Raw genomic sequence first — 24,380 nt, 5'->3', positions numbered from 1 at the left:
ATGGGGATAAATGTGGGTGTCGAAGGACCTGGAGGAAGGTCTGTTTGATTGGCAGTTGGTGATGGAAGGACACAGGGCTTGGATGAGATGGAAGAGGAGGGAAGGCCATTTTATTCAGAACTTTGTAATTTGGCTCCGGAGAAGGGATTTGGATAAGATTTAGAGTGCACTGGAAGGTTCCTGGAGGATTGTAAGCATGTTGTGATGTAATTTTTAAAGAGCACTCTGGCCACTGTGGTGAAAGTAGTTTGCAACCTACAGATGTTGGTGGCTTGTATCAAGTTCATATCAGTACCAGTGGAGAGTCCTAGGCAGATTTGAGAGGTAAACTGACAGGATTTAGAAATACATTAAATGTTGGAGAGGTGGTTAGGAAGAAGGAGAGGTCAAGAATGATCCCTCCCAGACTTTTGGCCTGAGCTCCTGGGTGGTCCCATTTGCCGAGATTAGGAAGACGGGGACTGGAGTAAAGAGAAGTTTGGGTGGGTGATTTAAGAGTTCAGTACTTTTTGTTCTCCTTAAAATTGAGATTCGCGTGAGACTCCAGGTAGAGGTGACAGAGAGAGAGTTGAATATATGACCCTGAAATGCAGATGAGAGGCCCACGCTAAAGATAAAAACTGTGAGTCATGGGCATAGAGAGGGCATTTAAGCAATGAGGCCGGATGAGCTCACATAGGGCAGGAAGTAAGGAGAAATGGAGTGGGACCCATAGCTGGTGATTTTTTGTAGGCTGCTTAGCTTTAGTTTGGCCTATTACTACTCTTTGCTATTTATCAAAGCAGTAGACTGAGAGTAAAATACTAAAGAGACTTAATTAAGGAATATGCTTAAAAAAATGCAATAAATTATTCTTAGGCATATAGGCATGTACAGTTATTAATATGCTTAAGAATAATTCATTGTATTTCCTTAAGCATATTCCTTAAGTAGATGACCCCCCCACCAAAACTGGCATCAAATGAAGGGCCTTGTATCTTTCTAAATAATGAAAATATGAGTAGAATATGCATTGCATAAATGGTACATGAATCATTTTCTCTTGTGAACATTTTCCATCCTTTCTCAAGTTGACTGTTGGTTGACCTGTTTAAACTGATGATTCCCAATCACAGCTGCCCAGCAGAACCATCTGATCAGCTGATTGAAACTGTGGACCTCTAGGATCCCAGCCAGAGAGATTTAGTAGGTCTGGGCTAAGTTTCCAGGACTCTCTGCTTTTAACAAAGACCCCGAAGGGATTCTGATGGCCATGGTTCAGCATTGGTAATGACAGTTTTCTGGATATATCCAAGGCAAACTTGAGATCTGCCCTATCCAAATAAATCAATTTTCTAAACTGACAGGGATCTAAATTAGCAAGGTTGGGGGAGGATGTAAATGTTTTGCTTATGCAGGCAACAGGATTATTGACTTATCTCATGCTTGCTTCCTTCTTCGTTCCTCCCTCTCATCCCTCATTAAGGCCCGAAGATCTCAGTTTACACAAATCTTTCAGCCAGCACACAGATATATCCTGCTCACATGTACACACATGATGTTTCTCCTTCTCCTTCCCTCTCTCTCCATCTTGCACATGTACACACACACTCTCTTCTCTTTTCATCTTCACCAACACTGCCTCAGTTCAGCTTCTTGCCATCTTTCACTCAGGCCATGGTCACAGTTTCCTAACCGCTTTCTTTGCCAGACCAGTCACTGACACCTCTAGTCCATTCTCTAGGAGTTAACTGCTGGGATTAACTTTTGTAAACCAAGCCTAATTCCCTCAGGCTCCTTCTCTATGAGAAAATTCTCTATAGCCTATTGGGAAAATTCCAAACTTCTTGGCATAGCATTCAATCACTGTTATAGAGAGATACCAATGTTCTTTGTCAGTGAGGCTTCCTCCATTACCAATACCAATTCACTTGAGCCCCATCCATACCTACCAATCCACACCTGTTTCTTCACACCTGCCCTCCGCATACCTGTCTAGCCATCTCTGCCCTTTGACACCTGCCTGTACACACTTATTCATACAAACCTCCATGCCTTGGTCTGAAATTCATTCATTCCTAGAACTGCCTGGTCAACTCTTCCTCATCCTTTAAAACCCAACTCAGATGTTCCCTTTGCTCTAAAGTCTTCCTCGGCTCCACAGCCAGAGCCTGTTATCTCTTCCTTTATTCTCAGTGTAGCAATTAGCATATATCTTTATTGGGACATTTACCATATTTTGCTGTAATTATTTCCTCCTTACCAACCTCCAGTTCCTAAATCAAACTGTAAAATTATTCACCATTCTACGCATAGTGTCAGGCTCAATGTCAGGTGTAGAGTGGGTCTTCAATAAATATGTGGAGAGATGTTTTTTCTCTTTTCTTGCTGTCAAGCTTTCAATAAGCTGAGTTCCTAAAGTGATCAGTGTTCCTGTCTGTAGCAGCCCATCTTCTATTTTCTGATTGAATCCCGTGAATCTAGGTAAGCAGATAACTGAGCTTATTAGAATTTTGTGACAAACAAGAGGTAAGAGTTTCCTAGAGGGCACCAGAGTGACTCTTTGAATACAATGCATTAACTTTAGTGTGTGGTCGTCCTGCAGTCTCCTATCTCTGCCTCTTTCTGGGTTATCAGAATGTTCTGAAGATTTAGGCTGCTGCGTACTTTTCTCTGGACAAGTAAGAAATATATATTATATAAATGGAACCATGTTGTTTATTTTTTTATTCCCCCAAATTAAAATAAAGAACAACAGGAATGAGAGGCCATGAAAATTCCAGTAGGTTCTTTTTCTGTTGCCTATAACAAAATACCTGAAACTGGGTAATTTATAAAGAAAAAGAACTTATTTGTTACAGCTAGGAAGGCTGAGAAGTTTTAAGTTGAGGGTCCTCATCTGGTGAGGGTCTTCTTGCTGGTGGGAACTCTGCAGAGTCCTGAGATGGAGCAGGGGATTACATGGTGAGGAGCTGAGCATGCTAGCTCAGGTCTCTCTTCCTCTTCATATATGTGTATGTGTATGTGTATCTATGTATGTAGGTACTTATTTATTTATTTTTGAGACAGAGTCTCTCTCTGTCACCCAGGCTGGAGTACAGTGGTGTAATCATGGCTCACTGCAACTCCTCCTCCTGGGCTTAGTGATCCTCCCACCTTAGCCTTCCAAGTAGCTGTGACTACAGATGTGCACCACCACACCTGGCTAATTTTTGAATCCTTTTTGTAGAGACAAGGTTTCATTATATTGTCCAGGCTGTTCTCAAACCCCTGGGCTCAAGCAATCCATCCACCTCGGACTCCCAACATTCTGGAACTACAGGTGTGAGCCACCGTGCCCAGTACATCTTCTTATAAAACCACCAGTTCCACTCCCAAAAAACCATCAATCCATTAATCTATGATGGATTAATCCATTCGTAATGGCAGAGACCTCATGAATCAATCACCTCTTAAAGGTCACACTTCTCAATACTACTACATTTGAGTTTCTGAGGAAATGAATATTCAAACCATAGCAATAGGTTTCCTTGACCTGGAGTGCACAGATAGACATTAGGCAATCCATGAGCTCTTCCTGCATTGTATGCAATGTGCATATGCATGCATGTGAATTCTAGGGGTAGGTTCTGTAATTTTTATGAGATTCTCAAAGGGTTTTGACATCCCTAAGAATTAGGACCCACTAATTTAAAATATATTTTTGTGCCTTTTGAAAAAAAATGTTCTTATTTAAAATTAATGCATGAATCTTAAAAGGCCTTGGGAATGTAATTTTAGTGTTATATGCTGATTCCCATGTTCTCCAGTCTTCTCAAGAATCTCCAGATTTGCATTCTTCACCCATTGTTTTAGCCTCCAAGCCAAGAAGAGAGCAAAGTGGTATTATTTCTAATAGGTCCTGTAAATAAACACAGCTTCTGTTGCCTAGGATCACTACAAAACCATTCCCCAGGGCCCAGGGGATTAAATAATAAAAGAAAATGCTTTCTGCTAAAGCACAAATCATAGAAAATATTCTCACTTGGATAATTTACACAGATTACTTCTTTGCAAATTGGTTGTTTGAGCTGATCATGTTGATCACTAAAGCACTGTGCAGACTTTCTTCTAGGTTTAGAAATATTACAAATGCATTGTGAGGCCCGGGGTCTTTGCCACTGACTCACTAGCTTGCAAATGCACCTTAAGAAATGCTTTGTGATCTTAAAGCCAGAGTGAATGTGTTTTGCTTACAAAACAGTTGTTTTCAGTCTTTCGTGTCAATAAGTAGAAACTACCAGGGCCCATCTAACATTCTTTGAGCAGTGCTGCCACCAGAGTCTGCTGGGAAAATGAGCTGAGGTACCACTTGATGGTGGGTGGCCTTGATGGCTTCATCGCACCGCCTTTCCCTACTATTCCCAACTTGTTCTTCCTCATGTATTTCCATCTCATTGATGATGCTCAGTCAAACACTTAACTAAAGAGAAAAACTACGGGCACCAACTTATTTCCTCTCTCTCATTTCTCCCATCTCTAATCCTGTTGAGCCAACCCTCTTATCTTCTCATATCTATCCATGTCCTTTGATTTGGGCCACTGAAGTCTCTCATCTGGATGAAAGTAGTGGCTTCCTAACTAGTTTTCCTTACTCCCACCTTGCCCTGACTCCAGTTCAAAGAAATTTCTCTAAGCACAAAACTGACCATGCCTTTCTCGTCCTCCCTCATGCTCCTTTTCCACCATTACCCCACCCAGAACTCAGTATCTCCTCCAAATAAATGTTGAACACACATCAGTTTGAAGAAGAGTCAGACTGAGAGCCAGTCGGATGCCCAGGGGTCCGGCCACACCTGGTCGACATAGAGCCCACCATTCTCTGGGTAACTGCCTTCTTGGTTGTTGGTCTCTACCAGCTTGTGAACTCTAGGAGAGTGGGAGCTGGGTCTTATTTATAGCTATAGCTGTTTTCTACCAGAGTGGCTGGCACATGGTAAGTAATCAGTACATATTGAATGAGTAATTAAATAAAACTTGAAGGCAACAAAAAATACTTTTTAATGGCAACATGGATAATGAAAGTACAAATTCCTCCTACTAAAGTAATAAACATTCGTGGGACAGAAAAAACCGGAGCATGTCTTTTTCGGATGTTTACTAATCCTCATTTAAGTTCAGTAACTTTTAGTACAAAAAGCTTTTCCTTGGATTCCAGGGCTTTGCCAAGGCTGGGATTCCAGACCTCACTTTTGATTCTAACTCTACCATGCTACACTACGTAGAGGATAAGTGAAGGGGGCCAGTTGGTGGTATGCCTGTAAGTATAATGGGGTGCTTCTCATTCTAAAGAAGCATGCTATTGTATAATTACCCAAGTCATAAATGTATCATTTAATGCATGTGTAAGTTTATTACATTAGCTTCAAAGTCTAAGCAGCTCCACACAAGATACCAGACATTCACATTCATCAAGGGCTGGAGGGCATGATTCAATACACCTTGTCTGCCAAATCTTTCCTGTGCTTGAACTAGAGACAAAATGAAGAGCTCTTAAAATAATTGATAATTTGTAATTCATTCTTTTATTTCCAGTGTGTTTGTCCAAGTTGTTAACAGTGTAATTCTGATAAACAAGTACAGGTATCCTTTCCGGGTATCTAGGTGCCAAGTGCCTATCTGCCCAATGGGCACAGGGTGGATTAGGTAGTATTACATGTACATGTCCTTTCTGCCCCAACCTGCATGTCCTCATTCATCCTGGGATAGAGTGTTCTTCTTTGCTACAAGTTATAGGGCTACAAAATCCAAATTGAAGCTGAGCAAGAGGTTTAGGAAACTCAATTTGAGAAAAGCCCTCCTTGGTAATAATAATTTTTTAAATTACCTATCCTTGGTCTTATTTTTTCTCTAAAGAAACTCTTCTTCCATACTCTCAGCCCTGGGGGAATAGGAATTAGTGTCCCAACCTCGCTACAGAAAAGACCTGTGACCCAGACTGACCAGTCTATGTACTGGACCACAGTGACTCGTTCAAGTTTGGGCACAGAATTAGAGTCTCCTACGATTAATATTTGGACACAAAGAGAAATCCTCTTTCCGTTGAGGATACTAAGCTTGAAGGCTGTTGATGGAAGCCTACTGGTAACCATTTTGCCATTTGGTGAGATCTTATCTGCAAATTGAGGTTAGCAATGACAAGTGATGATGATGGTGGTGGTGGTGATGACAGAAGACATTTATTGAGTATTGTGTATATACCAAGAATTACTCTTTAAGTGCTTTACAATTAGAGTATATTAACTCATTTAATCCTCATAAACCTTATAATTATGATTACTATTATTATGCTTATAATGATTATTGCTATTATTATCCTCATTTCACAGAGGAGAAAACTGACACACTGAAGTGTCGAGTCACTCAAAGTTTAAAAACCTATTAAGTGGGAGAGGCACAATTTAAACCCAGGCAGTCTGGCCGCTGAGCCCATGTTCTCAATCATTTTACTCAGCTGCCTCTAACAGTACTGACCAAGGAGAAGAAGGAGGGGAAAGATAAGACCTAGGTTTCCAGGATGTTGTGACACCCCAGCAATGTCTGAACCTAGGGCTCCTGGATTCCTGGTTATATGACCCAATATATCTCAATTGTTATTTAGCCAGTTTGAGCTGAGTTCCTGTTCCTTGAAACTTGTCTAAAATCCTCTACTACCAGCATCTCTCATTCTGATTGTACCTTATCATACCGCCTTACCATAAAAAAAATAATAATAATAATTTACAAAATAATATTAGAGCATTGTAGAAATTTGGAAAATGTGAAAGGATACCATAAAGGAAAAAAAATTGCATATAATACAGCCAAATTGAGATTATTGTTATTTTTGTTTTCATCCAGTCTTTTTTTAATCATGTACATATACACATGTAAAGCTGTATATGTTTCTTATCTTTCCTTTTTCATTTAACACTACATTAAATATAGTGTTATTCCACTATGTGAAATAATATGAATTCCTCCATATTAAGTATTTTTGAAACCATAATTTTAACGGCAATATATGTGTATGTTCATGTGTGTGCAGGTGTGCGTGTGTGTCTTTCCATCCAACTTCTGTGCGCTTCCTAGTGCTTTACCTCTTTCCTGATTTCACCTTCTGCTCTGGAGCCAGGAAGCATACCAAAGGCTGGAAGAGCAAATTTGACCTCTCCCGTGTTCTCTGGCCTCTGTCTCGGTGGTCAGGGACTAGGGACCAGTCCCATAGTCCCCATCAGCTCATGCCACAACTCAGCTTCTTAGGCAGGAAAGTGACTATGTCAGAGGCAGAGGCCATCTTGCTGTTTGTGTCCCTCTGCCCATGAGCAGATGTCACCCGGACTTTGCAGCCAATAGGCTGGGAGTAAGACAGGCTCAGGGCAAGGCCCAAACCTCTGTCGCAGATCAGTAAGCATAAAGCCAGGACGGCTCAGCTGCTCCAGGCACGATTTATTCTAAGGCAAGCAGAGTTCCCAGTTAGCACAGTAAGAAAGCTTTTGTTCCTGCCTTTTTAACGCCACACGTCAATAACAATTTGCTTGGCAAAGCCCAGGGTTCTAGGCCTAAATATGCAAGCCACCAGGGGGAAACACAAGGATAACATTGAGAAATTAGCTTTAAAATACCAATAAACTCATTTCACTGTATCCCTCCCTCCCAGTTAGTGCTGTATAAAGGCTCATAACATTTATGAAGCATTAAATGCCACATAAATGACTAGTTATTGATGTGTAGATGGAAAGAGTAAAAATAGTACAACAGTACATGATGCATATGTCAGTTCCATATTCAATAAATCTCTGGGTGTCACTCAAACCCATGAGCAGTGGTGAATTAAGACTACAGGCTTTTAAGCCCCAACCAGGGTACCTAAGGCAAAAGTTAGAAACAGAAGGGGTGCTAGGTAGTCCAGGGTGAAGGATAATATGAAGCCAGATGAGTTTAGGATAGGGCAGTCATCCCAACTCAAGTACAATCATGAAAGCAAAAGCATCCATCTATCATTTCATTCATTCGTATTCCATTAACTCTCAGCTATCCTACTACTATTGCAAATATAAATGACTCAGTTTGAGATTTACTATTAATTACTATCATTTATTGAGGGCTAACTTTATGCCCGGTATTTCACAAATTGTTTTGCAGGAATCATCTTATATTTTATGTATAACCATTATAACCATCCTTTGAATTGGATGTTTCCATATCTACCATATTGATGAGAAAACTGTAGCTCAGAGAGCTAAAGTAACCTGTGGAAGGCCTAGCAGAGAGCCTGTGTCAGATCCACAGATCCATCAGTCCAGCCCATCCTCTCCTCCATTTTTTACTTATCAAGTTCCTACCATGTACCAAGTCCATGAGACACTGGGCTACAAAGGGACCTTAGCCATGCTCCCACAACACTAATTCCTCGCACAGGTAAAGCTGGAAATGAATGGATGATGCCTAGAAGTCAAAAGGCTGGTAGTTTCAGTGCTGTCCTGGGAAAACACAAAAAGCAATGTCCATTGGGTCATGGCAACTTTAAAAAGAGATGCTTGACTCTGTTTGAATGGGCTAGGGATAACTCAACCTGGACCTTGAAGAATGATGAGTCTTGTTCATGAAACAGATAGGAAACATACTCCAGGTGGGGGTGGGGGCAACAGCACAGGCAAAGACAGGGAGACTTGAAGGGGTATGGCTCTATCAAACAATTTAGAGACCACACAGCAGAAATGAGAGGATTTGGGAACCAAAACATCACCTCTACCAAACTGCACATGTTTTTGTACAACTGACTGCAGCTGAACCTGAATGTGCAAATAGGTCGGTGTCATTGCAGAGGTGATAAGGAGATGGCCAGGCCCTGTTCAGTCTCCTACCTAAAGCCTCCACCCCACCACCCAGTCTCATTTTTCTGGATCTCTTTATTTTTTCACAGCACTAAACACTGAAACGTTATATTGTTTACTTCTTTACTCGTTTATTGCTTCACTCCCCATTAGAATATAAGCTCTTTGAGAGCAGAGGTTTTGTCCATCTTGTTCTCTCCTCTTTCATCACTACTTAGAAAAATGTTTGGCATATGGTAGACCCTTCAAATTTGCTGGATAAATAAATGCACCTGAGAGAGAAAAGGAGGCAGATCTTGCTGCTAATAAGGGGCAGGAGCAATGGAAGTCCTGCTATGCACTAGGGCCCTGTCACTCACCTAGGGCTCATGGTTTCTCTCTAATCACTTTTAAGTGATTTAGAATTAAAACCACTTTCTTTCCCCTTGAATGACTTGTAAAGCTTAAAAAGCACGGGTCCTTTGCCTGCAATCCATGTGCTCTCTCTTGCCCACCTTCAAATGCTGGCAGGTAAATTGCTTGCATTTGGCTACACTTCTCCCTCCTGTGCCCATGGCAGACATTGCAAATCAATCATGGCAATTTTTCCTGTGGCCTTACAATCCTTGTCAATACCACAGTCCAGACAGACACAGCTAATCCATAGGAGATGGCAGTAGAGATGACACCTACCTTTCATTCTGAGCATGAAAAGAATTAAACAGATGTGAGAAGCGGGTAATATAAGTAGGCACAAGGAGAAAGGGGCAAATCCATATTCCATGGAAATATTGTAAGCTTTATGTCTTCAGACTCGCCTAACAGTGACAAACAGTAGAGCTTGGAGATGACACAGCATGGCGATTATGGACTAAACTATCGATGTCAAGATGGCTGGGGTCCACTTTCAGTTCTATCACTCCAAACCATGTCGCTGTAAGCAAACCACTTAAACTCTTTAAGCCTCAGTGTCCTCATCTGTACAATAGAACTATTAACTGCATCAAGTTGCTGTGGAGGAAACAAAATAATCCATGTTGGGCCTGGCGCGATGGCTCATGTTGGTAATTCTAGCACTTTGGGAGGCCAAAACAAGCAGATCACTTCAGTTCAATGATTTGAGACCAGCCTGGGCAACACGGTGAAACCTCATCTATACAAAATTTTTTTTTAATTAGCTGGATGTAGCGGCACATACCTATGGTCCCAGCTGCTTGGGAGGCTGAGGCAGGAGGATCACTTGAGCCTGGGAGATCAAGGCTGCGGTGAGCTGAGATTGTGCCATTGCACTGCACTCCAGCCTGAGTGACAGAGTGACAGTCTGCCTCAAAAAAAATAAAATAAAATTCCATGTAAAACGCCTAACCCAGTGCCTAGAACACAGTAGGTAATCAATGTATAATTAGTTATTGATTTTTTTTTTCAAAATTGACAGATTAACAAGTATAAACATCACCAGGGGCTGAGTCTTGAACTCCAGAAATCTCAAATGAAATGGTCTGCCTCTTATTAGGAAAAGACAAGACCACTTTCCACTCAACCCCAAGAAGCTTTCTGTTTACTTTTTCCAATTTTTATTCACATCTAAAGCACTATTATAAAAACATTAAAGAAAAGATTTTAAACAATAAGCATTTACCTGTAATCACAACCCTCATGCACAACTCATTTCATTTTTCATGTTTCTTTCCAGTCTTTTCCCAAAAGTAGATTTTTTATAAAAATATAATAATCTTGATCGTCTTTTTTTTTTCTATTAGTTCTCTTAACCAAGAGATTTTATTTCTCGGCTTTTCTCCATGATGGTTGCCACACGCAGGTAACTTGATCTCTCCTGGGCCCAGTGTCCTTGTCTGTCAAATGGGAATAAGAACAGGAGCATTGCTGGCCTCATAGCTTGTTAGATGGAGCAGATGAGAAAATGGATATGAAAATATGAAGTTAAAAACATAGCCGTTGTAGTCATCTCAAAGGAGAGTTATTTACAGGAGCCAGTGAAATGACAAATGTGAAGGAACTTATGTAAAGTGGTATTTTTAAGTGAGCAGGGAAAAGAGAGTTGAAATGTAAAATTTAAATAAAATTAGAAAATAACGCATTAAATTGTAGATACGATTTAAAGTGCTTCAAAAGTGATAGTAAATATCACTCAAATAATTCCCTCTGGCAATTATGGTAAATCGTTGGATTTTCTTGTTTGTTTTGTTTCTTTCCCTCTTTTCTGAAATACATTTTAGATTAAATGGCCATTTTTCTCTACCTTCATAAATAATACAGTATCCTCCAGGGTCCTCAAATATTCAGTGAACATATTAAACAAAATCATTTAAAAGTTATACTACATAGTAAAGAAAAAATATCAAGCTGGAATCACAGGCAAAGGTAGATACCTACATGGGTATGTATAAAACCCTCACCTTAACAGTCACTTCATAGTCCTGGAGCTCGCCCCAAGGAATCTTCTGGCATCAAAGTATTAGTGAGCAATGTTGAATTTACTGAGGATCTCATGGGGGAGATGACGGAGGGTTTGCTATTTGTTATGGTTTTGATGTCTCCTTCAAGTCTCACGTTAAAATGATGTTGAAGGTGGGGCCTGGTGGGAGGTGTTTGGGTCAAGGAGGCAGATCTCTTATGAATGACTTGGTGTCCTCCTCATGGCAATGAGTGAATTCCTTTTCTCACACTGGGTTCACGTTAAGATCTGGTTGTTTAAAAGAATGACTCTCTCTTTCTGTCTCTCTCTCTCTCTCTCTCTCTCTCTCTCTCTCTCTCTCTCTCCCCCCCACCTCCCTCTCTCTCTCTCTCTCTCGTTCTCCCCATGTGTCACACCTGCTCCCACTTTACCTTCCATCATGAGTAAAAGCCCCCTGAGGCCTCACCAGAAGCCAAGCAGGTGTCAGAGCCATGCTTCCTATACAGCCTGCAAAACCATGAGCCAAATACCCTTCTCCTAACCCCAGGCTATACAGCTCTTGGCTCCAAAAGAAACCCCTTCCTTCTGCTTGAGGACAAGAGAGGAAAGAGTGGGAAAGACATTGCCTTGCATATTGCATACCAGCTCGACCACAGCAGGATAGGGCACTGGTCAGAGTCGTGAGGCCCCCATCCAGGCCCTAGCTCTCAGACAGCATTTCCAGATATGACCTGGGCCAGAAGGGAACCTGCTGCCTTGAAGGAAAGAACCCAGTCCTGGAAGCATTCATTACCTGCTAACTGAAGAGCTCATGGACACTGGATAGCAGCGATACCCACGTACTCCACTGAAGGCCTTTGGTGAGCCTCCAAGACTTGCTGGCTTCAGGTACCAGCATGGCCACAAGTGGGTAGAACACCACGCATGCTCTTTGGGTGCCCAGGTTCAGTATTTGACTCTTGAACGGCATTTCTGGAACTGCTCTGGGCCAGAGGGGAGCCCACTACCCTAAAGGTTGAGTCTCAGGCCAGGCATCATTCACCACAGGCTGACTTAAGAGCACTTAGGCCTTAAGGCATCAGCAGTAGTCTGGCAGTGCTTGTTGTGGCCTCTGGTGGCAGTGGCTGCAGGGTGAGGCTCCTCTGCCTTTAGAAAGAGGAGGAAAGAGTGGGAAGAGCTGCATCTTGTGATTGAGTGCCAGCTTATCCTCAGTACAATAGAACACCAGGTAGCCTTGTAAAGTTTTTGCCTCTAATCTCTGACTCCGAGATGGCACCTCTGGATCCACCCAGAGCCTGGGGAACCTTGCTGCCCTACAGTGAAGAGTATAAGCCTGGCTGACTTCATCACCTGCTTATGATAGAGCTCCAGGGCTTTGGTGAACATAGGCAGTAGCCAGGGAGTAATTACAGGAGACTAGGTTAAACACAGTGCTGTGCTGGCTTCATGCTTGACCAACAAAGTCAAGGTCAGGGTGGCCACAGTGGTGCTTGTGTCACTCCACCCCCAGCTTTAGGTGGCTCAGAACAGAGAGAGACTCTGTTTATTTGGGAGAAAGTAAGGGAAGAGAACAAGAGTCTCTGCTAATGCAGAGAATTCTCCCAGATCTTGTCCAAGACCATTGTATTAGTCAGTTCTTGCTTTGCTGTAAAGAAATGCCTGGGTAATTTATAAGAAGAGGTTTAACTGGCTCACAGTTCTGCAGGCTATATAGGAAGCATAGTGGCTTCTGCTTCAGGGGAGGCCTCAAGAAACTTACAATCATGGCAGAGGAGAAGCAGAAGCAAACATTTCTTACATGGCCAGAGCAGGAGGAAGAGGGCAAGTGGGGATGTGCCATACATCTTTTAAAATTAGATCTTGTGAGGACTCATGCATCATGAGAACAGCACCAAGGGGATGGTGCGAAACTGTTCATAAAGGATTCACCCACATAATTCAATCACCTCCCACCATGTCCTACCTCTAACACTGGGAATTACAATTCAACATGAGATTTGGGTGGGGACACATATCCAAACTATATCATTCTGCCCCTGGCCCCTCTCAAATCTCATGTCCTTCTAACATTTCAGAATACAATTATGCCTTCCCAACAGTCCTGTAAATTCTTAACTCATTCCAGCCTTAACTCAAAAGTCCATAGTCCAAAATCTCATCTGAGACAAGGCTAGTCCTTTCTGCCTATGAGCCCATAAAATTAAAAACAAGTTAATTACTTCCAAAATACAATGGAGGTATAGGCATTGGATAAATTATCCCATTCCAAGAAAAATATCAGCTAAAAGAAAAGAGCTACAGGCCTCATGCAAGTCCAAAACACAGCAGGGTAGTCAGTAAATCTTAAAGCTCCAAAATAATTTCCTTTGACTCCCTGTCTCAGGCTGCCTTGGGTAGCCACCCCTGTGGCTTTGCACAGTGCAGCCCCCACGTCTGTTCCCATGGGCTGGCACTGAGTGCCTGCAGTTTTTCCAGTCAATAGTTGCAAGCTGCCAGTGTATCTGCCATTCTGGAGGGCTGGAGGCTCACTTCTCACAGCTCCACTAGGCAGTGTTCCAGTGGGAGTTCCAACCCCACATTTCCCTCGCACACTGCCTAATATGGTTGGGCTGTGTCCACACCCAAATCTCATTTTGAATTGTAGTTCACATAATCCCCATATGTCATAGGAAGGACCAGGTAGAGATAATTGAATCATGGGGGTGGTTTCTCTCATCCTGTTCTCGTGACAGTGAGTTAGTTCTCATGAGATCTGATGGTTTGATAAGGGGCTTCCCCCTATGCTGGGCTCTTATTCTCTCTCCTGCCACCCTGTGAAGAGATGCCTTCTGCTGTGATTATAATTTTCCTGAGGCCTCCCCAGCCATGTGGGTTTAACTGTGAGTCATTTAAACCTTTTTTTTTTTAAATTGATAAATTACCCACTCTTGAGTATTTCTTTATAACAGTGTGAGAATGAACTAATACAGTAGATCAGTACCTCAGAGAGTGGGGTACTGCTATAAGGATACTCAAACATGTGGAAGCCACTTTGGAACTGGGTAATAGGCAGAGGCTGGAATGGTTCTGAGGGCTTAGAATTGGATAGGAAAATGTGGGAAAGTTTGGAACTTCCTAGACATTTGGGAGGGCTCAGAAAACAGAAAGATGTAGGAAAGTTTGGAATTTCCTAGAGACGTTGAATAGCTTTGACCAAAATGCTGATAGTGACATGGACAATAAAGGTCACAGTGAGGTGGTCTCAGATGGAGATGACCTTGTTGAGAACGGGAGCAAAGATGACTCTTGTTATGCTTTAGCAAAGAGACTGGTAGGATTTTTGTCCCTGACCTAGAGATCTCTGAAACTTTGAACTTGAGAGAGATGATTCAGAGTTACCTGGTAGAAGAAATTTCTAAGCAGCAAAACATTTTTTTTCTTTTTTTTTTTTCCAGTAGAATCCAGCATGCATTTTCTTTTTGGGGGGCAGGAGGGAAAAAGAGAAAAAAAGAAAGAGAAAGAAAAAAAGAAAGAAAAGAATGAAAGAGAGAAAGAAAGAGGAAGAGAAAGAGGGAGAGAGAACAGGAGTCTTGCTTTATTGCCCAGGCTAGAATGCAGTCTAAAAATGGGTATTGAAAACCTTTTATGCCAATAATTGTGCTTAACAATGGAGACAGGAAGGAGTAAGGGAGGAAAAGAACAAACAAGCAGCCAACCAATATTTCATTTAAACCTGGAAAATGCTATGCAATTACTAAGGAGTAATTTACTTCCAATTATGTAGTCACTTTTAGAGTAGGTGTGATGTGGTGCTGATAAGAATGTATGTTTTGTGGATCTGGGGTGGAGAGTTCTATAAATGTTTATTTAGTTTACTTCTTCTGGGTCTGAGTTCAAGTCCTGAATATCCTTGTTAATTTTCTGTCTCATTGATCTGTCTAATATTGACAATATGATGTGAAAGTCTCCCACTATTGTTGTGTGGGAGTCTAAATCTCTTTGTAAGTCATTAAGAACTTGCCTTATGTATCTGGGTGCTCCTGTATGGGGTGCATATATATTTAGGATTGTTAGTTCTTCTTGTTGCATTGATCCTTTTATCATTATGTAATGACCTTCTTTGCCTCTTTTGATCTTTGTTGCTTTAAAGTCCATTTTTTCAGAGACTAGGATTGCAACTACTGCTTTTTTTTTTACTCTCCATTTGATTGGTAAATCTTCCTCCATCCCTTTGTTTTGAGTCTTTGTGTATTCTTGCATGTGAGATGGGTCTGGATGTAGCATACCAATGGGTTTTGGCTTTTTGTCCAATTTGCCTGTCTGTGTCTTTTGGTTGGGGCATTTAGTCAATTTAAATTTAGGATTAATAATAATATATGTGAGTTTAATACTGCCATTTGATGCTAGCTGGCTGTTTTGCCCATTAGTTGATGTAGATTCTTCATTATGTTGATGCTCCTTACCTTTTGGTATATTTTTGGAATGGCTGATACTGATTGTTCCTTTCTATGTGTAGTGCTTCTTTCAGAAGCTCTGGTAAAGCAGGCCTGGTGGTGGTGAAATCTCTTGAGTACTTGCTTGTTCACAAAAGATTTTATTTTTCCTTCACTTATGAAGCTTAGTTTGGCTGGATATGAAATCCTGGGTTGAAAGGAGGTAAAGAAAGAGATTAGTAGAAAATTTATTCAAACAGATAATAACAGTGAACTTTCCAAACCTAGAAAAAAAAAAATCACTATCCAAGTATGAAAAGGTTAGAGAGCACCAAGCAGATTTAACACAAAGAAGACTACCTCAAGGCATTTAAGGTAGACCTCCCAAAGGTCAAGGATAAAGAAAAGATCCCAAAAGCAGCAGGAGAAGACACAAATAACATACAATGGAGCTCCAATATGTCTGGCAGCAGACTTTTCAGTGGAAACCTTACAGACCATGGGAGAGTGGCGTGACATAATTAAAGTGCTAAAGGAAGAAATCTTTTACCCTAGAATGGCATACCTCATGGAAATATCCTTCAAACATGAGGAGAAATAAAGACTTTTTCAGACAAACAAAAGCTGAGGAATTTCATCAACACCAAATCTGAAGTTCAAGGAATGCTAAAGGGAGTACTTTAATCAGAAAAAGATATTAATGGAGTAATTATCACCTGAAGGTACAAAACTCACTGATAATAATAAGTACACAAGAAAACACAGAATATCATTACACTGTAACTGTAGTGTGTAAACTACTTTTATCCTAAGTAGGAAGACTAAATGAAAAACCAATAAAAAATAATAACTACAACAATTGTTGCAGACAAAAGACATAGACAGTTCAGTAAGATATAAACAGAAACAACCAAAAGTTAAAAAGCAGAGGGATGCTGGGGGCAGTGGCTCATGCCTGTAATCCCAGCATGTTAAGGCTGAGGTGGGTAGGTGACTTGAGATCAGGAGTTTAAGACTAGCCTGGCCAACATGGTGAAATCCCATCTCTACTAAAAATGCATAATTAACAGCATGGTGGCCTGTGTTTGTAATCCCAACTACTTGGGAGGCTGAGGTGAGAGAATCTCTTGAACCCAGGAGGCAGAGGTTGCAGTGAGGATCGAGCCACTGCACTCCAGCTGGTTGACAGAGTGACACTCAGTCTCAAAAAAAAAAAAAAAAAAAAAAAAAAAAAAAAAAAGAAAAGAAAAAGAAAAAACAGGAGAATGAAGTTAAGGTGTAAAGTTCTTATTAGTTTTTTTTTTCTTTTTTTTTTTTTTTGCTTGATTGTTTATGCCAACAGTGTTAAGTTGCTATCAGTTTAAAATAATGGGTTATGAGATGATATTTGCATCTCATGGTAACCTCAAACCAAAGAACATACAATAATTATACAAAAAATAAAAAGCACAAGACTAAATCATATCACCAGATAAAGTAACCTTCACTGAAAAAAGAAGGAAAGAAAGAAGAAAGAGAAAACCACAAAGCAATAAGAAAGACCCATTGATTTGTTACCTACAAAAACACACTTCGTCTGTAAAAACACACATAGACTGAAAGTACAAGAATGGAAAAAGATATCCCATACCAATGGAAACCAGAAAAGAACAGGAATCGCTATCCTTATGTCAGACAAAATATATTTCAAAACAAAAACTATAAGAAGAGACAAAGAAGGCAAATATATAAGATAAAGGGGTTAATTTAGCAAAATAATATAACAATTTTAAATATAGATGCACCCAACACGGAAGCATTCATGTATATAAAGGAAATATTAAAGGGAAAGATAAGCCTCAATACAATAAAAGCTACAAACTTCAACACTCCACTTTTGGCATTGGACAGACAGAAAATTAACAAAGAAACATCAGACCTAATCTGCACTGTAGACCAAATGAATCTAATAGACACATACAGAACATTTTATCCAGTGGCTATAGAATACACATTCTTTTCCTCAGCATGTGGATTATTCTCAAGGACAGACAACATGTTAGGTCACAAAATGTCTTAAAACATTCAAAACCTGAAACAATATTCAGAATCTTCTCTGATCACAATGGAATAAAACTAGAAATTAATAATAAGATGAACTTTGGAAACTATACAAATACATGGAAATTAAACAATATGCTTCTAAATGACCAGTGGGACAATGAAAATATTAAGAAGAAAATTGAAAGTGTAGGGCATGGTGACTCCTGCCTGTAATTCCAGCACTTTGTGAGGCCAATATGGGTGGGTTGCTTGAAACTGGGAGTTTGAGATCAGCTTGGGCAACATGACAAAACTCCCTTAAAAAAAAAAAAACAGAAATTAGCCAGGTGTGGTGGCATAAGCTACTTGGGAGGCTGAGGCAGGAGGATTGTTTGAGCCCAGAAGTTGGAGGCCACAGTGAGCCATGATCATGTCACTGCACTCCAGCCTGAAAGGCACAGCAAGACATTTTCTCAAATAGAAAATTGAAAGATTTCTTGAAAAAAATTATAATGGAAATGCAACATACAAAAGCCTATGCAAGAACAATACTAACAGGAAAGTTTACAGCTGTAAGTGCCTACATTACAACTGATACTGCGGAAATTCAAAGGATAATTAGTGGCCACAATCAGCAACTATATGCCAATAATTTGGAAAATCTAGAGGAAGCGGACAAAGTTCTAGACACAATCTATCAAGATTGAAACAAGATAAAATTCAAAACCTGAACAGATCAATAACTGACATATATAAGTATGCATAATGGCAAGAGATAGGGGTCTAGTTTTATTCTTCTACATATGGATATCCAGTTTTCCTAGCACCATAAATTGAAGAGACTGTCTTTTCCCCAGTGTATGTTCTTGGCAACTTTGTTGAAAATGAGTTCACTGTAGGTTTGTGGATTTGTTTCTGGGTTCCATATTCTGTTCCATCGGTCTATGTGTCATTTTTTTTCCAGTACCATTTTGTTTTGGTTACGGTAGCTTTGTAGTATAATTTGAATTCAACTAATATAATTTCAGAAGGTGGTGAAGCTGAGGCAGGTCGAGCGTGTCCTGAACGAGACTTTTCATTCCTCCTCAAGCTCGGGTTCTCCTTCAGGGACAACTCCAACCTGTACCTGGTGATGGAGTATGTGCTGGGTGGGGAGATGTTCTCCCACATACAGCGCGTCGAAAGGTTCAGAGAGCCCTATGCCCGTTTCTATGCAGCCCAGACCGTCCTGGCCTTCCTCACTTGACCTCATCCACCGCGACCTGAAGCCCGAGAACCTTCTCATCGACCAGCAGGGCTACCTGAAGGTGAGGGACTTCGGTTTTGCCAAGCACGTGAGGAGCTGCACTTGGACCCTGTGCAGGACTCCCGCGTACCTGGTCCCTGAGATCATCCTGAGCAAAGGCTACAACAAGGCCATGGACTGGCGGGCCCTGGGGGTGCTCACCTACGAGATAGCTGTGGGTTTCCCGCCCTTCTATGCCAACCAGCTGATCCAGATCTACAAGAAGATCGTCTCTGGGAAGGTGCGGTTCCCCTCCCAAGTCAGCTCTGACCTCAAGGACCTGCTGCGGAGCCTGCTGCACGTGGACCTCACCAAGCGCTTCGGGAACCTCCAGAATGGGGTTGGCGACATCAAGAACCACAAGTGGCTCGCCACAACCAGCTGCGTCGCCATCAATGAGAAGAAGGTAGAAGCTCCCTTCATCCCGAAGTTTGCAGGCCCTGGGGATGCCAGTAACTTTGACAACTACGAGGAGGAAGAGATCTGGATCTCCATCAACGAGAAGTGTGCCAACGAGTTTTCTGAGTTTTAGGGGTGTGCTTGTGCCCCTGTGGGTTTTCTTTTCTTTCTTTCTTTTTTTTCTCTTTGGTGGGTGGGTGGGTGGCAGCATTGGACTGAACAGCCAGAGGGCCCCAGAGTTTCTTGCATCTAGTTTCACCCCCCACCCCACCCTCCAGGGTTGGGGTAGCAGGAAGCCCAGATATTTAGAGGGACAGAAACACCAGCTGCTCCCTCACCCCCGAGGCCTTCTGGGCCCTCTGTGCTTCTCCCTTCCTCCTCCCGCAGAGTCCCCCTTGCCCCAGCCCACTTCTGCCTGTTTTAAAAGAGTTTCTCAGCTCTATTCAGACCAGGTCTTGCTGGTGTGTCCAGGAGCAGGGTGTGGAGAGAGGGGCTCAAACTTAACTCCAGCAGGGAACAGGCAGCACTTGCTAAGAGAGGATGAATGAAAAGCACACCTGCCTTTCAGAGGAATCCTGCCTGGGAAGGAGAGAGGTTTAGTGCCATGTTCAGGGCTGCTTGCTAAAATTAAAAATTAAAAAAATAGAGTTCCGGTCCGGCAGAGAACGCGGAGAGACGCGCTCGCGAACTCCCCCTGGGCCCTCCAGGCCCTCCGGCCTCGGGCTGGCGGGTGAGCTGGAGGGGGCCGGGACAGGCCGTGCCCTCTGCCCTTCAGACACCGGAGGCCTCTGCTGTGGCTGCGCACTGGCCTGGCCAGGCTCAGGCCTTGAAGCCGTGGTGAACCTCTCTACCCCACCCCACTTCGGTGATTGATGGCGGCGGCTTCTCCCAGCCAGTACCGCAGCCTGGACCCTGCTGGCCACTGGGTCTCCTGGCCCAAGCATGCCGGGCCTCGACAGAGCCCGGGCTGAGCTGCCCAGATGCAACGCCTTTGGGTGGCAGCGGGAGGGGCGGACCAGGAAACACGGCGGCCGCCCGAATGCTGCACTGCAGAGGCCTTAGGTGTCAGAGGGCCTGGGAAGGCGGCCTAAGGACGCAGGCAGGCTCGGCTGCCTCTTTAGGCTGCGGCGCCGTGCAGATCCGGGTCCCCAGTGACCACTCTGTCCCCACCAGACCTACCTAGTCCTGACCACAACGGACAAAGGCTTTAACAGGCCCGAGAGGAGAGTGAAGTTCCCAACGATGACGGGTGGAATGGTTAGTGGCCATGGGGCTGTTAGTCTTCATTCTACCAGACCTTGCTGTTGGAAGAGAGAAACGGTAGAATGACAGGCCACGTTTGGCCTGTTGGAAATGCCCACCACCCTCTGGGAAGATTTGCTAGCCGTTTATGGAAGACCTGTGTATATAATATGAAAAAGCTGCTCTCAACTGCACCCCAATCTTTTAATAGAAAACGTTTGTCATATCTAGCCCTTCTAGATGTAAAGAGGTTGCAAAAACAAAACAAAACAAAAACAAAAACAAGCTCCTCCTGGTATTTAGTAATCTGCCTCTTGCTGTTTAATACAGACTCTGTTCTCACACCCCAGGCTGGGACCTTTATCTGGGATGCCAAGGGACGGGACCTCTGTGGGACATTTGAGTCCTATTGTAGGAGGTTAGTCGAGAAAGGTCATTTTTCTAGTTTTGCAAGAACACATGGGACCAAAGGCTAGGCTGGTTGTTTGGACAAAACCCATCAGTTTTGCTCTTTGGCCCCCAGCTGCATGAAAAGGATTTTGAAAGAATCATCTCTAGGACTCAGCAAGCCAGAAGCACAAGTGATGTCTCGCTTCCTGTTAGTTGGCCTGAAACCATCCTCCTGTCATCTAGTTGACCCTCTAGCCTTGTCTCTCCAGCCAAGATCATTCCTTCCTTTTCCAACAACATCATGTGTCTTCTATCCCTCTTTTTCGGTCCTACAAGGGAGACAATATTTTTTCTGTGATGTGTGGAGGTCTCCAACATTGGACAAATTGTATTAAGCACTTTGTTTACATCTACTGTTGGCTCGTGTAATACTCACCATAGCCCTGAAAGAGAGGTGTTATCATAACTTTCTTTTGCAAATGAGGACAGTGAGGCTCAGATAAACTAGAGATCAATATTACAGGGGCAGGAGCAAAAATCCAACCCAGATTGGGCTGACTCCACAGACAGACTCTTACCAGAATGCTAGCCAACCCTTTCTCTCCAATTCCACAGATGTTGACTGAGCTGTATTATGCTGGCCTTCTGGAGACATAATGAGAGATGTGACACTGTCTCTTGAAGCACTAATTTGGGGCAAGGGACTTGTATCCAGCTGAAAATTTGTTCTTGGTCAAAAAAAAAAAATTGCTTCCACTTCTGATTTGGATCCAGAGCCAGCCTTAAATATGTTATGAATGCTTCTCGCCAAGCACCTGCAGATGCCTTCCCAAAGGCCTGGCATGCCTTTGTTAGAGATGTGAGCCTTTGGGCAAAGGCTCCCGTGGCAGCACTCAGCACAGAGTCTTGGGAGTCTCCTGTGGCCTAAGCCAACTTTACCCTACTGCCCAGAGAAGCAAATGCTGAGTCTACACAGACACACGGATGGAGGGTTTGCAACCAGCTTTGAAGAAGGCATCTAGTGAGTCCTGAGTATGATTTGGGGAACAACGTACGGAGGGCAGAAAGCACCCCGATAAAAACATTGCCTCTGGAGAAAGTGGAATGACAGGGACTGCTTCATGGGTATAGTCTCTCTCCTTAGGGGTGACAGAAATGTTTGAGAATTAGAGTTGATGGTTGCACAACATTGCAAATGTATTAAAATGCCACCAAAATGCACATTTTAAGATGGTTAATTTTATATGATGTAAATTTTACCTTATTTTTTAAAAAAAGTTACCTCTGCCAAGTGCCATAGTGCCTGAAGTCCCACCATTCAGAATAGGACTCCCTCCACTTCCCTCCAGCCTCTGTTTTCATCTGGACCTTCTGACTTGTCTGAAGCTGTGGGACGGTTACTTTCAGGCCCCTTTTTATCTCTTATATAATCTTCCCTCTAGGAAGAGGTACACATTCCCAGGTTGGTGAGGCTCAGAAAAGAAAGAGGACCCCTTCATGTCCTTGATCTAAGAGTGTCCATGGACCTAGTCCTCAGCTTGGGGTTGATACTGTTACCAAGTATGATAGACATGCAAAGGTAATGAGGCCTTCCCAGCAGTGCCTAGAGCCACCTCCTCCCCGACCAGAAGATGCCCAGATTCAAGCGTACCTCTCTCTAAATGTGCTCATGCTCTTGCTTGCAGAAGTAAGTTGGCCTTTGTTTCTCTGCGTAGGGCTTCTCTTTAGGAAACATCCTACCTACTTCCTCATTCACCTTGAAATTCTTTGTGTTCAACAACCACCACCAGAAGAATAACATGAAGCTATTTTTGTAACGAAAACTGTATTTACTGATTTCCTTTACATCAGTTTTCATTTTAAATTCAAGTCAAAGGACACTTCTCACTGTCAGTCACCAGCCGCTTGGTTCCATCTGTCCTTCTAAGCTGGAGGAAATGTGAATAAACCTTAGAAGGACAAGTAAGATTGTTTTTTCAAAATCTGCCATGTTCAGAAATCTGGAACTTCAAAGGAAAACAAAAAGATGTTTTCATCTCCTTTCTCAGTTTTCATGATCTCTTCTTTGGAAGCTAATTTCTAACTGTAATCACGGGAGAAAGGGGGTTTGAGCAATTATGCTGCAAATCTGATCTGTACAGGCAGCCCACTGGGGTGCTATTTTCCTCAGGAGCTGGAATTTTGGCCAAAATCATCTGGGAAACTTTTCTGGTCTTCTAGTTTATTCTGCCTATGGAGACCTCGTTAATAATGCCAAAAATGCTTCACATTTGTATAACCATTTTAATTTTTTCCAAACCCTGTCACATTAATCAACTTACTTGATCTTTACAAGTCTCTTGGGAAGTGAGTAGAGAAAGGACTGGGATTTATACATTACGGATAAGAGAAGTGAGCTCAGAGAGGTTAAGCAACTTGCCCAAGGTCACACAGCCAGACAGTCAGAACAGAGTCTAGAGACCGTATTTTCAACCTTGTAGCTTTAGAAGTAGACTGGGTCACAAACATAGATTACTGCCCTCCCGGCCTACATCAGAAACCCAACTGTGAATGTCCCAAGAGGTAGAATTCCTCCCCTGGATATATTTGGTTCTCTCTCCTCATTAATATTTGACTTGAGCATCACAGTTGTTCTTTCAGAGCTATGTTTATCATGATGGTGACTTCTTGTTCTCTTCACCGTCCGCCTGATGCTTGGAGAAATCAGTGGATGAGGGGGTGATTCAGTAAATCTTTCTTTGATCTGTTTTAAATGAAATCCTATTTACAAGATACACTTCACTTCTTTTGATGTGCAGCTCACTAATTAGCTCACATCTGAGAGCAGGTTCCCTGTGAGAAAAAAAAAATTAATTAGCTCATTCCATCTCAAAAAGACACAATTCTTGAACTAATTATGGTATTTGAATGATTAATCTCCTTTAAATACACATGTGTTCAGGAGTATTACAGTTAGGAAGAATGTATAACGAGAAAGAAGACAGAAAGCTAAGGGAAGTGGAACCAAGTGGCGGCTTGAGGCAAAAATCCTGCCCTTGAGGCCCAAGGGAGAGTTTAGGGATTCTTTATTATCCAGGTAGAATATCATTGGCATGCAGAATGGTAGAATAGGCAAAAGTTTGTCCTAAACCCTCCTCAAATCTTTTCCTTTCTGCTGCTTTGTCAGCTCTTGATGCCAATGTCTTAAGATCAAACGACTTATGTAAACCTGCTGCCAAGAAAAGTCATTTAATTTACACTAAAGTGTTAATGACTGATCATTAACTAAATTACCTAAATTAAATGATTAAAGTGTTAATCACTTTCCACCTAGTTTTGCTCCTCCCACAGTTACATACGTTTTAATCGGAAGCTACAGTTCTACTCCAGTGAATAATCCTCTACTTGTGGATTTTTAGAAG

General features: G+C 42.2%; 1 pseudogene; it reads left to right on the top strand.

Annotated features, from left to right (window-relative positions):
* Positions 1 to 19,531, top strand: LOC101041138 (cAMP-dependent protein kinase catalytic subunit gamma-like; annotated as a pseudogene).
* The last annotated feature ends 4,849 nt before the right edge of the window (positions 19,532 to 24,380 follow it).

This window comes from Saimiri boliviensis, chromosome 20 (assembly GCF_048565385.1).
Source record: "Saimiri boliviensis isolate mSaiBol1 chromosome 20, mSaiBol1.pri, whole genome shotgun sequence".
Classification (NCBI taxonomy): domain Eukaryota; kingdom Metazoa; phylum Chordata; class Mammalia; order Primates; family Cebidae; genus Saimiri; species Saimiri boliviensis.
This window is presented reverse-complemented; position numbering and strand designations above follow the sequence as displayed.